The following is a 13,383-nucleotide window of genomic DNA, read 5'->3' on the forward strand; positions in this document are numbered from 1 at the left end:
CACCTGTTTCTATGAATGATGTTTTACTGGACAAGCTCACTCATTTACATACTGTCCATGGTCCATGGCTGCTTTTGCATTACAACAAAAGAGATGATTAGTTGTGAAAGAGACACTATGGCCTGAAAAGCCAAAAATTTTTTACCATCTGGACCATTAGAGAAAAGTTTGCTGATCTCTGTACTAGCAAGTTCCAGAGAACAAAGACACTGGACAATTCTGCTGTAAAACTCAGATATTTCTCAGAAAGCACTGAAACACTCAACATAGAAAAAGGTATTTTAAAATAGTGCATCCATTTATCAGTGAGAAAGAATTTTACATCATCTGGCTCTTATCCTTCATCTCCTGAGGCAAGTTCCTTCTGTCCAAGTGTACTGGGCCCACCTGTCCATTACTCATTCACAGGGGCCCTCTTCTCCTCCTCACCTTCCTCCTTAGGAATGACTGAGCTGTGCACCCAGGTTTTGCTGCTTTCACCTGGTGTCACTGTGAATTACAATGGATGGGTGGGATCTGGAAAAAGACACACAGAGCCCTTCCCAGATTAACCTTTACTCTGCCAGATCAATGCCCACATTTGGAGCCTCAGGGAAAAAAGACTTCATAAAAAAACCTCTGTACCCAAGTAGAGCCTCCCAGGAAAGTAATGAAGGTCTCGGCCACCAATCATTTACCTTTCTCAAAGCGCATAGAAAAATTTCCTAAATTCCCCTAAGTCCAATGCAAAGCTGAAGCTCAGACCAACCAGACATCAGAGTTCCAAACAGATCTGACTTAAGCAACTTACTCTGTTGGGTGGGATGGGGAGACAAGGGTGGGTGATGAGAAGAGAGGTGGGAGAGAAGAAGAGAAGGGGTTAAGGAAGATGAAAAATGCAAAACAAGAAAGGTCTGGAAACAGAGAAAATGAGGAGCTCAAGCTAAAGGAGAAGAAAGTCAAGAGTAGGAGGTGATGGGAAAAGAACAGGCCTAGAGAAATATAAAACATAAGAGAAAACGAGCATTATTCCGACATGGATACCTTAGAGCAACAGTCAAACCCTCAGGGACCAGGCTCCTATTTAAACTGTGTGAAGGGGGCCAGTTACAGGAAGTTGAGGGGACTGAGGCAAAATTTAGAGCATATGAAAGTGCCCATCTGTTACAGCAAACTGTGGACACGTGTAAAAGACCCCAGTGATTTGAACTTTCAATAAAAGTCATAAATCCTGTTTTTTAGTTGCAGTTTTTTTTTTTTTTTTGCATGGGAAGACACCAGGAACTGAACCCGGGTCTCCAGCATGGCAGGCAAGAACTCTACCTGTTGAGCCATCACGGTCTGTCCCTTTTTTTTTAATTTAATTTTTTCCCCTTTGTTTTGGTGAAATCTCTCTACCTATGTATAAATTAGAAAAATTATTTCTTTAATTTATTTTATTTATTTATTTATTCACACTGCAATAAAAGCAAAATTGGTCCAGATCCAGCTGACCATAAAAAGTATTTAGCAAGTTTCTTCAGGACTCAGACTTTGCAAAGGCCCTTCCCTGGGAAGGACGGACAAAAGAAAAACAATGCTGCCACAAATATGGCAGAGGACATGCCTGGGCCCCAGGCCAGGGAACCAACCTGTATCGACACAGACACTAAATTCCAAATCACTTTGTAAATCAGTTGAGCTACCACTGATACCCCCAAAACCCTTTGCTGAGAGCCACGGTGGCTCAGCAGGTAAGAATGCTTGCCAGCCATGCGCGAGGACCCGGGTTCAATTCCCAGTGCCTGCCCATGTTAAAAAAAAAAACCAAAAAACCCTTTGCTGATATTGGACTAAGAATAAAAGGTAGTTCCGGGTCAAGATGGTGGCTTAACAACATGCGCGTTTTAGTTTGTCCTCCAGAACAACTACTAAATAACCAGAAGCAGTACAGAACAGCTCCAGGAGCCATGATAGTGAACAGACACACAGCGTACCCCAGTCTGGACCAGCTGGACCGGCTGTGAGCACCCCCCAGAACCGTAAGATCCCAAAGCTGCAGTAGCTAGCGCCACTCCCCAACAGGCTGTTTCCCAGAGGGGAAAGGAAATGACTTTACCAGCAGCAGGGGCTGGGCACAATCAAATCCCAATTGTGAAACTAATAAACAAATTCTGACTACTAAATATAGGCCCTCAGCTTAGGTGAACCTGATCAAAGCAGTGGGTGCTCATTTTTGCCCTGGTGCCAAGGGGGCATGATTGACAGAAAAGGGGGAAAAAAAGAAGGAAACAGAAGTTTTTGTGGCTGTGTATCTACAAAGGCTTGACTGCCTCGGGATACAGGGGCAGGACTTTTCAAGCTGCAACTGCCGCAGGCAAAGGCAGAAGTGAGCTCTTTTGGGGGTTTGTCAGGAGACTGCGCCTTCCCAAAGGGGAGGGGTGAAGTCCAACTCAGGTGGAATCCCTCCATCAAGGAATTCAGACCCCAGGGCTTGGTAATTTGGAGCCGTTAAAACCAGCCTACAATCTCTCCTCTGTGTCTGCCATGCCCCCAGCAAGGAGAGTCTGCCAAAGTTAAAGGTACCACATCATCTTATGCTGGTGGGGCCTGTAGGCAGACAAGTGCCACATACTGGGCAGGACCAGAAAAACAGTGCCCAGAGATTTCACAGGAAAGTCTTTCATCCGGCTGGGTCTCACCCTCAGGGAAAACCAACACAAGTGATTCTTTCCTCCTGATAGGAGGCCAGTTTGGTCTGGGAAAATCTGGATGGGGTATATAATATCTAAGACCCTACTAAGGGCGGAGAGGCGGGCAGGGAAGGCACCACACAAGCAGGGCAAGAAACAAGAAAACAAGAACTGAAAAATTTTACTCTGTCAAACAAAACTTAAACTAAAGGTCAGGATAAAGCTGAATGGAATGTCAAAGAACAGATAGACAACAAATTCATCCAGCAAGAAAACCCTAGGTAAAAGAAGTGAAAACAATCTCCAGAATAAACTAATTAAGGTAATTAAAAGCCTAGACACCAGGAAAAAATAACAAATCACACCAGGAAAACTGAAAATATGGCCCAGTCAAAGGAACAAACCAACAATTCAAATGAGATACAGGAGCTGAAACAATTAATTCAGAATATATGAACAGACATCAAAAACCTCATCAAAAATCAAATCAATGAATTGAGGGAGGATACAAGAAAGGCAAGGAATGAACAAAAAGAAGAAATCGAAGTTCTGAAAAGACATATCTCAGAACTTATGGGAATGAAGGGCACAGAAGAAGAGATGAAAAAAATCATGGAAAACAACAACAGTAGATTTCAAGAGGCAGAACACAGGACTAGCGAAGTGGAGGACAGGACATCTGAAACCCAACAAGCAAAAGAAAACATAGGGAAAAAATGGAAAAATATGAGAAAGGATTCAGGGAATCGAATGACAATATGAAGTTCATGAACATACGTGTTGTGGGTGTCCCAGAAGGAGAAGAGAAGGGGAAAGGAGGAGAAAAACCAATGGAGGAAACGATCATTGAAAATTTCCCAACTCTTACGAAAGACTTAAAATTACAGATCCAAGAAGTGCAGCATACCCCAAAGAGAACAAATCCAGACAAACACACTCCAAGACACTTACTAATCAGAACGTCAGAGATCAAAGAGAAAGACAGAATCTTGAAAGGAGCAAGAGAAAAGCAATCCATCACAGACAAGGGAAGCCGAATAAGACTATGCATCAATTTCTCAGCAGAAACCATGGCGGCAAGAAGACAGCGGGATGATATATTAAAAGAGAAAAATGGCCAACCAAGAATTCTATATCAAGCAAAACTGCCCTTCAAAAATGAGGGAGAAATTAAAATATTTTCAGGCAAAACATCACAGAGAGAATTTGTGACCAAGAGACCAGCTCTGCAAGAAATACTAAAGGGAGCAGTAGAGATAGATACGAAAAGACAGAAGAGAGAGGTGAGGTGTGGAGAAGAGTGGAGAAAGGAAGACTATGAGTAAAGGTAAAAAGAAGGAAAATTAGGTAGGACATATAAAATCCAAAACGCAAAATGGTAGAAGAAAAGACTACCCATACAGTAATAACACTAAAGATCAATGGATTAAACTCCCCAATGAAAACACATAGACTGGCAGAATGAATTTAAAAACTGGACCTATCTATATGCTGTCTACAGGAGACACATCTTAGACCCAAGGATAAACATAGGTTGAAAGTGAAAGGTTGGGAAAAGATATTTTATGCAAACGACAATCAGAAAAGAGCAGCAGTAGCTATTCTAATATCCAACCCATTAGACTTCAAAAGTAAAACAGTTAAAAGAGTCAAAGAAGGAGACTATGTATTAATAAAAGGAACAATTCAGCAAGAAGACATAACAATCATAAATACTTATGCACCGAGCCAGAACGCACCAAAACACATGAGGCAAACAATGAAAAGAGAAATAGACACGTTGACCATAATAGTCGGGGACTTCAATTGACAACTCTGTTCAATGGAGAGAACATCTAGACAGAGGATCAATAACGAAACGGAGAATTTGAACAATACAATAAATGAGCAAGACTTAGCAGACATTTATAAAACATTACACCCCACAACAGCAGGATACACCTTTTTCTCAAGTGCTCATGGATCATTCTCGAGGACAGACCATATGCTGGGTCACAAAGTAAGTCTCAATAAATTCAAAGAGTTTGAAATCATACAAACCACTTTCTCAGATCATAAAGGAATGAACTTGGAAATCATGAATAGGCACAGTGTCAGAAAATCCACAAATCTGTGGAGGCTCAACAACACACTCTTAAACAACCAGTGGGTCGAGGAAGAAATTCTAAGAGAAATCAGTGAGTATCTCGAGGCAAATGAAAATGAAAACACAACATATCAAAACTTTTGGGATGCAGCAAAGGCAGAGCTAAGAGGGAAATTTATTGCCCTAAATGCTCATATCAAAATAGAAGAAAGTGCAAAAATCGAGGAACTGATTGTCCACTTGGAAGAAGTAGAGAAAGAACAGCAAACTAACCCCAAAGCAAACAAAAGGAACAAAATAACGAAGATCAGAGAGAAATAAAAGAAACTGAGAATGTGAAAACAACTGAGAAAATCAACAAAACCAGAAACTGGTTCTATGAGGAAATCAATAAGACTGATGGACCCTTAGCAAGACTGACAAAAAGAAGAGAGAGGATACAAATGAATAAGATCAGAAATGGAAGAGAAGACATAACCACGGACCCCACAGAAATAAAGGAAGTAATGACAGGATGCTACGAACAACCTTACGCAAATAAATACAACAATGTAGGTGAAATGGACAACTTTCTAGAAAGGCATGAACAACCAACATGGACTCGAGAAGAAACAGACAACCCTAACAAACCAATCACAAGTAAAGAAATTGAATCAGTCATAAAGAAGCTCCGCAAAAAGAAAAGCCCAGGACCAGACAGCTTGACACGTGAATTTTACCAAACATTCCAGAATCTCTCTACGAAGCCAACATCACCCTCACACCAAAGCCAGACAAAGATATTACAAAAAAGGAAAACTGCAGACCAATCTCTCTAATGAACACACATGCAAAGATCCTCACCAAAACTTTAGCAAATCGAATCCAGCAACACATTAGAAGAATTATACATCATGACCAAGTAGGATGCATCCCAGGTATGCAAGGAGGGTTCAACGTAAGAAACCCATATCAACAAATCAAAGCAGAAAAACCACATGATCATCTGGATTGATGCGGAAAAGGCATTTGACAAAATTCAACATCCTCTTCTGTTCAAAACACTTCAAAGGATAGGAATCGAAGGGAACTTCCTCAAAATGATAAAGGGAATATATGAAATACCCACAGCTAACAACATTGCCAATGGGGAAAAACTGAAAACTTTCCCCCTAAGATGAGCAACAAGACAGGGATGTCTACTGTCACCACTGTTATTCAACACTGTGTTGGAAGTTCTAGCCAGAGCCATTAGACAAATGAAAGAAACACAAGGCATCAACACTGGAAAGGAAGAAGTAAAATTCTCACTGTTTGCAGATGATATGATACTCTATGTCGAAAACCCTGAAAAATCCACAGTAAAACTACTGGAGCTAATAAATGAGTACAGCCAAGTGACAGGTTACAAGATTAACACTAAAAAATCTGTAGTATTGATATACACTAGTAATGAACAAACTAAGGGGGAAATCAAGAAAAGAATTCCATTTACAACAGCAACCAAAAGAATAAAATATTTAGGAATAAATTTAACTAAAGAGACAGAAGGCCTATACAAAGAAAAACTACAAGAAATTGTTAAAAGAAATCACAGAAGACCTAAATAGATGGAAGGGCGTACCGTGTTCATGGATTGGAAGACTAAGTATAGTTAAGATGTCAATTCAACCTAAATTGATTTACAGCTTCGATGCAATATACCAATCAAAATCCAAAAAACTTACTTTTCAGAAACAGCAAAACCAATAACCAAATTTATCAGGAAAGGCAGCGTGGACCGAATAGCTAAAAGTACCCTGAGAAAAAAATGAAGTCGGAGGTCTCACGCTACCTGATTTTAAGGCATATTATGCAGCTACACTGATCAAAACAGCATGGTACTGGCATAAAGATAGATATACTGCCCAACGGAATTGAACAGAGTATTGAGATATAGACCCTCTTACTTATGGACAATTGATCTTTGATAAGGCAGTCAAGCCAACTCACCTGGGAAAGAAGAGTCTCTTCAATAAATGGTGCCTAGAGAACTGGATAGCCATATGCAAAAGAATGAAAGAGGACCCAAACCCCACACCCTATACAAAAGTTAACTCAAAATGGATCAAAGACCTAAACATTAGACCTAAGACCATAAAACTGTTAGAAGAAAATGTACGGAAATATCTTGTAAATCTTCTACCTGGAGCCGGGTTTCTAGACCTTACACCCAAAGCAAGAGCACTGAAGAAAGAAAGAAAGAAATGGGAACTCCTCAAAAGTAAACACGTTTGTGTGTCAAAGAACTTCATCAAGAAAGTAAAAAGACAGCCTGCCCAATGGGAGACAATATTTGAAAACGACCTATCAGATGAAGGTCTAGTATCCAGAATTTACAAAGAGATTGTTCAACTCAACAACATAAGGACAGCCAACCCAATTACAAAACGGGCAAAGACATGGTCAGACACGTCTCAGAACAAGAAAGACAAATGGCCAAAAGGCACATGAAGACATGCTCAACTTCCATGGCTGTTAGAGAAATGTAAATGAAAACCACAGTGAGATATCATCTCACACCCACCAGAATGGCCATTATCAATAAAATAGAAAATGACCAGTGCTGGAGAGGATGTGGAGAAAGAGGCACACTTATCTACCGTTGGTGCGGCTGTCAAATGGTACAACTGCTGTGGAAGGCAGTTGGCTGTTTCCTCAAAAAGCTAACTATAGAACTGCCATATGACCCGGCAATGCCACTGCTAGGTATCGACTCAGAGGACAGGAGGGCAAGGACACATGCAGACATCTGCACACCACTGTTCACAGCAGCATTATTTACAATTGTCAAGAGATGGAAACACAGCCAAAATGTCCATTAACTGGCAAGTGGCTAAACAAACTGTGGTATATACATACAATGGAATATTATGCAGCTGTATGACAGAATAAAGTTACAAAGTATGTAACAACATGGATGGACCTTAAGAATATTATGCTGAGTGAGATTAGGCAGAAACAAAAAAGAGAAATATTACATGGTCTCACTGATATGAACTGACATTACTGAATAAACCTGGAGAATTCTGTTGGTAACAGAGAGACCATCAGGAGATAGAAATAGGGTAAGACATTGGGTAACTGGAGCTGAAGGGACACAGATCGTGCAACAGGACTGAGTGCAAACACTCAGAAATGGACAGTACAATACTACCTAAGTGTAATATAATTACGTTAAAACACTGAATGAAGCTGAATGTGGGAATAATAGAGGGAGGAGAGCTGGGGGCACAAATGAAATGAGAAAGAAAGATAGACAATAAAGACTGAGGTGGTATAATCTAGGAATGTCTAGACTGTATAACGATAGTGACTACATGTACAAATTTTTTAAATGTTTCTGCATGAGGAAGAACAAAGGAATGTCATTACTGCAGGGTGCTGAAAATAGATGGTAATTAATATTTTAAAATTTCAAATTATGTGTGAGACTAAAGCAAAAAATGTTCATTTGGTACAAAATTTATACTTTGACTACCGCATTTCCTAATACAACTTATGTAGACAGCTTAATGGAGCACCATAAGTACAAGGAACCTTGAGAAGGACAGGAGATTCTGTTGGTTTGTCCACAGTGATGCCCCAGTAAATCCCAGAATCATGTGAACAGTGAATAAAAAATTATTTGGAAAGTCCACTTCAGGGAATGGTGAGAACGGGGGAAAATTCAACTTTCCCAAGGTGAATTCTTGATTTTCTCACAAGGGGTCTGGACAACCAAAGCTATAGGCTGAGCCACTAGTTTGGGGGCTTGTTCATATGAAACTTACCCCCACAAAGGACAGGAAAGCCTACTTAAAATTAGGCCTAAGAGTCACCCCCAAGAAAACTTCTTTTGTTGCTCAGATGTGGCCCCTCTCTCTCTAAGCCCAACATAACAAGTAAAATCATTACCTTTCCCTCTCCATAGGACATGACATCCAGCGGTGAAAGTCTCCCTGGGAAAACGGGACATGACTCCAAGGGCTCAGTCTAGCCCTGGCACCACGGGATCCACAATGCCTTCTGGATCAAAAGGGGATAAAGAAATGAATAAAATAAGATATCAGTGGCTAAGGGAGTTCAAGTAGACCCAAGAGGCTGCTCTGGGGGATACTCTCACACAAGCTTCAGCTAGATACTGCTAATTACCATGGTCTGCCAACTCCAACCAACACCATTCCTGTCAACCCTAAAGAACACCCACGGCTTTATCAGAGTCTACACAAGCTTCACACACTAAGATTACTTCTAGAAACCTACAAACTCCAGATGGTTCCTAGGCCAAGTAAGTCCTGAAACACAGAGGGACCAGCCTCTCCAAGAACATCAACTAGTTCCATCCCCCTATTTTATATTGCCGATACCCCTTCACAACATGAAAAAGTTAGATTGGGCAGTGTCCAAATATCCCTGAAGATTGGGAGAAGGGTCAAAGGAGAAGGAGGTGTTATAACAGAGAATTTAGAATGTATGAAATGAGCATGACTGCTAAACCACTATACTGGTATTTCTACTATGTCGCTAGGGTCTTGGAGCAGCTAGAAAACCCAAAATTGTGAAACTGTAACCCATATCAAACTCTTATTTGATATCTACTTGTTACAATGTACTTCAAAATATATTCCTCATTGTATGAATGTTATATTCACAGTAAAAAATATTATAAAAAATAAAAAGAAGGCAAAGGGGCCCACGACAGATGAGGCCAGCACCCCCTCCTCTTTAACAGGTGCTTGGAGGAACTCAGAAGACCCCGCAGACAGATGGGGCCCAAACCCCCATGGAGAAATATCTAAAACCAACCGCGCTACAGGGGGCTTTTGCACACCATGGCACCAACCTCCTCAACAGGCAAAAATCACAGCTAACTTCTTAACCCAACATAATGCAATTTCATATTTTCAGCCACTCATTCCACATTTTTTTTAATTTACAAAATAAAGAACAAAAGTACCAAAAAAGAAGACACCACAATACACCAATAAATAATCCAGCTGCTGATAATAATACACCACCCATGAAAGAGATGACAAACTACATAGACACCCACATGCGATGGAAATTACCAACAAACGCCACAAAACTAACACAAATCAATAAAAACAATAATTCCACTCACAAAACAACATGAAGAAATGTAAATAAGACACAGAAACTACAACAACTGTTAAACCTATTTTAACATCAGCTCTGCCATAACAGAGCCCCCCAAAATTCTGTACAAGAATATTTGTATGTTCAGAATTACAACCGTTGCACATTTTACGAGAAAAACCTGGATCAAACATCCAGTTGGACAGTTTTGGCCTTTGGGTTGGCGATACTCACCAGATACGTTTCCAAAGGAACTAAATTCGGAGGGTTAAGCCAAAAACGCTTCCATTGAAGGCTTCCAGGCCATGCCTGCGGGGTCAGGGCCCTGAGAACAAGGACCCTAACCCTGCGGCCCGGTCAGCAGGCCCCTTCCCAGGCGGGAGCCCTGCTCCCCGCTCCCTGATCCCGCTCTGCCACCCCTCTCCTGCGCCCATCATTCCACTTCGCGCCCGGCACCCCACTCCCAGGCCCGGAGCCTCACCACACGTGCACGCTACTCCCCATGCCCCACACCCTGCCGCCTGGCCAGCGCTATGCCCCACCGGGTGCTCCCCCACCCCCACCCGCGCCTGCTACCCCCCTCCCCGGCGCTCTGCCACCGTGTGCCCGCCCCGGCTGGCTCACCTTGCATTGCTGGAAGTGGTCGCCTGCAGCGTCTCGGGGATCTCCGGCTCCCGGCTGCCGGGTGGCGCGGGAGACGGCGGCGGCTGCGCGGCCGAGGACGATCCGGTGGTCAGGCCGTCCAGCCCTTTCCTGAGCTAGAATTTCCCCATGGTCTCGGGTAAGCCCCCTCCCGAGGGTTCCAGCGGCCCCAGGGCGCACGTGGGACCTGCACAGGAAACACTGCGACTGCGGCCCGCGCCCGGCTGCCCACTAACCTGGCCGCGGGCGGGCCCCGCACCACCCGCGCCACTCCAGCTCTGGCTCCGGCTCCCGTCCGGCCTCCGCTCTCGGTCGCAGCTGCAAACGCCCGGAACCCCGGGACAGGCTGGCCCGTGGTTGACTGGACCGACGCAGCTCCCTGAGAGTCAGCACCCAGCGCCAAAGCCCGCCAAGCCACGACAGACGCCAACGGTCGTTTGACCCGCAAGTACATGTCCAAGTTCGCCACGAGGGTCCTCTTGGTGCGCTTGAGCACACCCGACTGCAAACTCAGCGGTGCGAACACCATGCACCTGCGCACGACCCGAGGCCTGGGGAGGGGGTTCGCCCCGCACCTGCGCACACCGGCTGCCTGCTCTGCCTAGACACGTTTGCAGCCCCGTGGCGTAAAGTAGATTAACTTTAGTGTTAATCTAACGTTTCTGAATTATATTACAGTATGGGTAGGGATTAGAAATCTAAAGGGGCATGTATATTAATTATCCTCCTCTCACACACATAGGGAGCATGTATTATGCATTAAATATTCTCCTCCTTTTGGGCCCCTGGTCTTCTACTATTTCATTATGTATGAAATATAATATATATTTTCTAAACTATATTGAAAATAAGGATAATTTATTCATATTTTAACCCAAAGGACCCAGCAAAGTGTGTTCACTGAATGAATGAAGAGATGGTTAACTGTTTGGATGAAAACAATGAAATGACTTCTTCATCTTTTTTTTTTTTTTCAGTGTTCTAACATTTTTTTTTATTAATTAAAAAAAATTAACAAAACATTTAGAAATCATTCCATTCTACATGTACAATCAGTAATTCTTAATATCATCACATAGATGCATATTCATCATTTCTTAGTACATTTGCATCAATTTAGAAAAAGAAATAAAAAGACAACAGAATAAGAATTAAAACGATAATAGAGAGAAAAAAAAACCTATACCTCACATGCAGCTTCATTCAATGTTTTAACATAATTGCATTACAATTAGGTAGTATTGTGCTGTCCATTTCTGAGTTTTTATATCCAGTCCTCTTGCACAGTTTGTATCCCTTCAGCTCCAATTACCCCTTCTCTCTCTTTTTTTTTTAATTAACGGAAAATAAGAAATTAACCCAACATTTAGAAATCATACCATCCTACATATGCAATCAGTAATTCTTAACATCATCACATAGATGCATGATCATAGTTTCTTAGTACATTTGCATCGGTTTAGAAGAACTAGCAACACAACTGAAAAAGATATAGAATGTTAATATAGAGAAAAAAATAAAAGTAATAATAGTAAAAACAAAACAAAACAAAACAAAAACCTATAGCTCAGATGCAGCTTCATTCAGTGTTTTAACATGAATACTTTACAATTAGGTATTATTGTGCTGTCCATTTTTGAGTTTTTGTATCTAGTCCTGTTGAACAGTCTGTATCCCTTCAGCTCCAATTGCCCATTATCTTACCCTGTTTCTACCTCCTGCTGGACTCTGTTACCAATGACATATTCCACATTTATTCTCGAATGTCCGTTCACATCAGTGGGACCATACAGTATTTGTCCTTTAGTTTTTGGCTAGACTCACTCAGCATAATGTTCTCTAGGTCCATCCATGTTATTACATGCTTCATAAGTTTATCCTGTCTTAAAGCTGCATAATATTCCATCGTATGTATATACCACAGTTTGTTTAGCCACTCTTCTGTTGATGGAGATTTTGGCTGTTTCCATCTCTTTGCAATTGTAAATAACACTGCTATAAACATTGGTGTGCAAATGTCCATTTGTGTCTTTGCCCTTAAGTCCTTTGAGTAGATTCCCAGGAATGGTATTGCTGGGTCGTATGGCAATTCTATATTCAGCTTTTTGAGGAACCACCAAACTGCCTTCCACAGTGGTTGCACCATTTGACATTCCCACCAACAGTGGATAAGTGTGCCTCTTTCTCCGCATCCTCTCCAGCACTTGTCATTTTCTGTTTTGTTGATAATGGCCATTCTGGTGGGTGTGAGATGATATCTCATTGTGGTCTTGATTTGCATTTCTCTAATGGCCAGGGACATTGAGCATCTCTTCATGTGCCTTTTGGCCATTTGTATTTCCTCTTCCGATAGGTGTCTGTTCAAGTCTTTTTCCCATTTTGTAATTGGGTTGGCTGTCTTTTTGTTGTTGAGTTGAACAATCTCTTTATAAATTCTGATACTAGACCTTTATCTGATATGTCATTTCCAAATATTGTCTCCCAGTGTGTAGGCTATCTTTCTACTTTCTTGATGAAGTTCTTTGATGCACAAAAGTGTTTAATTTTGAGGAGCTCCCATTTATTTATTTCCTTCTTCAGTGTTCTTCCTTTAGGTTTAAGGTCCATAAAACCGCCTCCAGTTGTAAGATTCATAAGATATCTCCCAACATTTTCCTCTACCTGTTTTATGGTCTTAGACCTAATGTTTAGATCTTTGATCCATTTTGAGTTAACTTTTGTATAGGGTGTGAGACATGGGTCTTCTTTCATTCTTTTGCATATGGATATCCAGTTCTCTAGGCACCATTTATTGAGGAGACTGTTCTGTCCCAGGTGAGTTGGCTTGACTGCCTTATCAAAGATCAAATGTCCATAGATGAGAGGGTCTATATCTGAGCACTCTATTCGATTCCATTGGTCGATATA

The sequence above is a fragment of the Tamandua tetradactyla genome, chromosome 17 (assembly GCF_023851605.1).
Source record: "Tamandua tetradactyla isolate mTamTet1 chromosome 17, mTamTet1.pri, whole genome shotgun sequence".
NCBI lineage: Eukaryota > Metazoa > Chordata > Mammalia > Pilosa > Myrmecophagidae > Tamandua > Tamandua tetradactyla.